The 4,608-nt window shown below is 49.5% G+C and overlaps 1 long non-coding RNA gene across 4 annotated transcripts; it reads right to left on the reverse strand.

The window, feature by feature from the left end:
• Positions 1–494: 494 nt before the first annotated feature.
• Positions 495–4,444, reverse strand: LOC131830540 (uncharacterized). 4 transcript variants are annotated; one of them, XR_009353208.1, is made up of 5 exons: positions 4,289–4,444; positions 3,348–3,420; positions 3,076–3,245; positions 1,042–1,231; positions 495–621 (listed from the first exon to the last, which is right to left on the reverse strand). It is a non-coding gene; the product is annotated as an uncharacterized LOC131830540 (long non-coding RNA). The 4 variants fall into 4 exon arrangements; XR_009353206.1 differs by lacking the exon at positions 1,042–1,231 and having other exon boundaries at positions 3,080–3,245; XR_009353207.1 differs by lacking the exon at positions 1,042–1,231.
• Between the last annotated feature and the right edge of the window lie 164 nt (positions 4,445–4,608).

A 4,608-nucleotide genomic window follows, 5' to 3' on the forward strand; every position in this document is an offset into this window, starting at 1 on the left:
AGAAAATTAGGCAAAGGGCACAGAAGACTCTTAGCCAAAAGCCCAAAAGAGGAAAAGTTTAAATAGGTAAGGAAAAGTGTTCAACCTAACTAGTAATTTAAAAATTGAAATTGAATGCCTTCAGCTTATCAAGTTAGCAGAGAAATTAACAGAAAATGTAAATGCGAAGAGCCCATGGTAAGACAGGTGTTCTCGAGCATTGATCTGGGTAGATAAATTGTTGCAACCTTTTTGAAAAGCAAGCGGTTAGATAATGTGAAGCAAGTTCATTTGATCTGGCAAATAGGCCTCAGGAGCTAGAAACTAAGAACATAATCTGTTACATCAAAACAAGGTTTCTGATGTTAATCACAGCATGATTTGTAATAAGCAAATGTTAGGGGGAAAAAACTAAATGTTGAAACATAGCTGAAATAGGGTCCTTAAGGTGACTGACATTCACCAGGAATGAAAGAGAAAATGTTTAATGATAAATGAAAGCATAAGAAATAAAATGGAATGTGTATACACAAATATGTTTATTAAGCAAAAGAAACATTACACAGACAAAAACGTGATTTTCTTCTGTTCATCTTGGGGTAAATTTTTCTTCCTTCCACAATCGCATATTTTCCAAATACTCTATAATGACAGCATATAGTATTAGCTTCTCAAATTAAAAGAAAAAAAGTTTTTCAAAATTTCTTTCATGGGGGGCGCCTGGGTGGCTCAGTGGGTTAAGCCGCTGCCTTCGGCTCAGGTCATGATCTCAGGGTCCTGGGATCGAGTCCCGCATCGGGCTCTCTGCTCAGCAGGGAGCCTGCTTCCTCCTCTCTCTCTCTCTCTGCCTGCCTCTCTGCCCACTTGTGATCTCTCTCTGTCAAATAAATAAATAAAATCTTAAAAAAAAAAAATTTCTTTCATGGTTTTCGATGCCATATTCTGTCCCAGTTTTGTTTTGTTTTCTTTTTTCCTAACTCAGAGAGTAGAGATCACAGTTCTGATTCCCCTTTTCACCAGGTTAATCCAGGATGAGTACACACGGTTGACGTGGAAACACACCCTGGCCGGAGCAGGTGTTCATAGGTCTGGGTACAACCAGGATGCTTCCTCTCCAGGCAGAGTCTTTAACTACCTGTTCTGGGAGGGGCTCCGTCACTCTGCAAAGCTCACCTCCTCTTCCTGACCCAGTGAGTGTCCAGGAGAGAGAAGAGAAGAATCAGCAGCCCTCAGGCTAGAGGGAGCTGAGCATCTTTGAGGAAGGAAGAGCTCAGTGGTTAGGGCACTGAAGTGATTGGGATCAAGGAAATCAAGGAGGCAGGAGGTCCAAGGTCTCTTGTGACCTCTTAGGTCCTGGCAGGAGTTGGGAGTCTTTCCCAAAAGCAGTTAACAGCCTCTGAAGGGCGTTAGCCAGCAAGTCATGTGATCTGGGGGTAACGTGCACAGCCACTCACTCCCTGTTCCGTGGTGATGGCTCCAGAGCTGGTGATGGTTCAGAGCTGAGGTCCCAGGGATCAGCAGGATTATGGCACCCCCCCTTTCAGATTTGTAGAGAGTGGGTAAATGCAGACAGAATTTGAAGGTGGGAAGACCTGTGGTCCCATATATGCTTGAATTTAGGTGGACCTGACTTCCCAGACAAGCCAGGAAGAAAGGCCCAGGGCATCCAGTGTGGGGAACAGCTGGGAACCCTTGGGACCCACAACCTCAAGACCACCGGGCTGCCCTCCCACGGAATACTAGCTAAAGGGCTGGGTGAGAGGCAATTGGGATCTTGCTCAAGGAAGATGGTCCACCTGATTAGGGGCCCCAGGGGAAAGAGTGCTACTAGGGCTGGCCACCTGCTCTGTCCCGCACCCCCCACTTTGAGGCCCTCCTCTGCCCCGGAGACTGGAAGACTGGCCTGAGGAGGGGTGACTAAGAGATCTGGAATGGAAGGGAAGTTGGGAAGCAAGGGGCTCTGGGGATGCCTGGCACCACGACCCCTTCCTGCAGCCTTGGGGGTCACACATGGGCTTGGAGCATCTACCGAGGGTGTTTCCTAGAGTGCCAGGGTGGGACTCAACCCAGACTGACCACACTTGTCCGGGCATAGCCTGCCCAGGAGCGGAGCCTGGATGTCCCTCCCCCGCGCCTTCCTCCCTCCACCTTCTCTACTGGACGACATGTCAGGGATTACAGAATGTAGTATTTACTGGAACTCAAATGTGCAAAACAATGTACATGTTTCAAAGTTGATAAATATTTTTTAACATATGTTCCATTTGTTGGAAATACGCTCTTCAATCAGGGGACGGGCACAGAGTTGAAGGGGATTTTTGAATGGTCCCTTCTTGGGTGCCTGGGACAATTACCCAAGTAAATTTCAGGCAAGTGAAAGTGACAAGGGGGATGTGCAGGACCAGGGAGAGGGGGCACAGGGGCAGGGAACCTCCTAGAGACACTTTCCTGGCCTGAATGGTTTGGACAGAAGAGTGTGAGGGCTCTAAAGACTAGGAAATTGATTTCCTGAGAACTCTTCAGGCCAAAGCCCGTTCCCGCCCGTCTTGGTGACTGTTGCTCTAACAGGGTCCCCATTCTAAATTCTATTCGAGACTCCGATGGTGTTGGAGTGAAGCCTGGGGTCCAGGTGCCAACCCTGCTAATGGGGCATGGGATTCTTCTTGCAGGACCGAGATCTGTGTTTTCAATGAAGTCTTAGGTGGTGGGCCAAGCTTCGAAGCCAGCAGAAAGCTCCCCTGCTAATGTTTGCCATCCAACAGTCTAAAGAGGGCAGTGCGGCCTGCCAAGACCCACCACTTTGCCAACAAACCCCTGAGTCTTCCCGCAACTCCTGCTCTGTCTAGAGAATCAGCTCCGTGTACTGGGGCGTGTTTGTAAGATTATTTGACAGGAAGTCTAGCACCTCCCAGTTCTAATTAGGCTGCCCCAGAAAGGTCACAGAGCCCTCCCTGATAACAAGCAGTAATTAGAGTGACAAAAGTAGCATTTTATGGGGTTGTTCAGAGATGCGCTTTCCGCGGTGGTGGAAAGGGGGGGGGGGGATGGAAATTAATCCTCTGAAGAAGGTTAATAGCATCCACGCATTTAAATTACCTACATCAGCCTTGTCACAGACAATTAGGAGTTGGAGGTCCTGTGCGTGCACACTTCACTCCGAGGAGCTTTTCCATATTCCTGCAGGCGCTCTGTCTCTGAGTTTCCACTCAGGAGCAGAAAGGTTCAAACGTCATTCGTCCATTCATTTCAAAGAAGTGATGAAATGTCTTGTATGAACATAAAATCATATTTTTATGAGATACATCTACTTTTCTTAAGATACTGATACGAACAGGAGTATTTTCTGTTTTTGCAAAAATCTATAATACCTCAGAGTAAGACAGCTGGTTTTTTACATCGGCTTCTGCGTTCAGGAAACTCCACCCTACTGATAAAAGGAGCCTGAAAAGGATAAAGAAGGTCTGGTGTTCTTATGAACATGGTTTTGATCCCAAGGACCCCGCCCCCGCCCCCCGCCAGGATCTCAGATTTCCTCAGGGGTCCCCAGTCCACGCTATGAGAAGGGCAGTTGCTGACCAAGGAAAGCCAAGCTCGGGGGTTGTAGGGTGAGCTGGTGGGGGCGCGGGGGTGACAAGGAGGGTGGGCATCAGCGGAGCATGTTCTGGCTCCATTCAGTTCACACCACCTTTTTCCACAGGACCCTCCCCTTCCCCCCCAACCAGGCAAGTGGCTCTAGAAAGGAATCCTGCGGTTATTTCAGAAGCCATGCGTTTTGTATCACAGGGGCTCTTTTAGTTGGAGATTTTTTTTTTTTTTTTTTTTTTCTAATAGGAAAATACCGCAAAGCTAAATGCACAGTAACAGTGATTACAGAAATCATGGCTTCTGGAGCCCGATGCTCTGCAGCCACCCAGAAGAAAGTAAAGAGGAGAGGCGTCCCCAGGGGTGATACCCACCGGAGTACTTAAGCAGAGAGCACCAAGTATAGAACAATGCGTATATTATGATCTCTTTAGTGTGTTTTCGAAGGGGACTGATGACATGTATAACTGGGAAAAGACACTAGATATTGCTTATCATTGGTTATCCTTGATGAGATATGGGAAGTTCTCATTTTATAAAAGATTTTATTTATGTATCTGACAGACAGAGATCACAAGTAGGCAGAGAGGCAGGCAGAGAGAGGGGGAAGCAGGCTCCCCAGGACCCTGGGATCACGACCTGAGCCGAAGGCAGAGGCTCAACCCACTGAGCCACCCAGGCGCCCCCGTTCTCGGAGTTTCAAGCCTCCGGGCAGTGAGTAGCATACTGTGGACAGCTGTTCGTCCGTCCAGAAGAGGAGGCAGGAGGCTGTGCCCGGCAGTCAGACCAACGTCCGTTTCCGCCTTTTTCACCGCGCCCCTGGCGGGAGCCCCGCGTCTTCCGCAGGTGCACAGCGAGCCCGCCGGCCGCGCTCCTGCCCCGCGGGGCCCGCGCCCTCCCCTCTGGCCCCGCCCTCTCCCCGCCCTCGCCCCGCCCTCTCGCCTGCCCATTGGTCCGCTGTCGCGCCGCCCCGTCCAATCGCAGCGCTTAGCGCCAAATTCGAATGGTTGTTTTCATTTGAATCCGGAGGGCGCGGCGGGCGCTTTC

This window comes from Mustela lutreola, chromosome 4 (assembly GCF_030435805.1).
Source record: "Mustela lutreola isolate mMusLut2 chromosome 4, mMusLut2.pri, whole genome shotgun sequence".
NCBI classification, from domain to species: Eukaryota; Metazoa; Chordata; class Mammalia; order Carnivora; family Mustelidae; genus Mustela; species Mustela lutreola.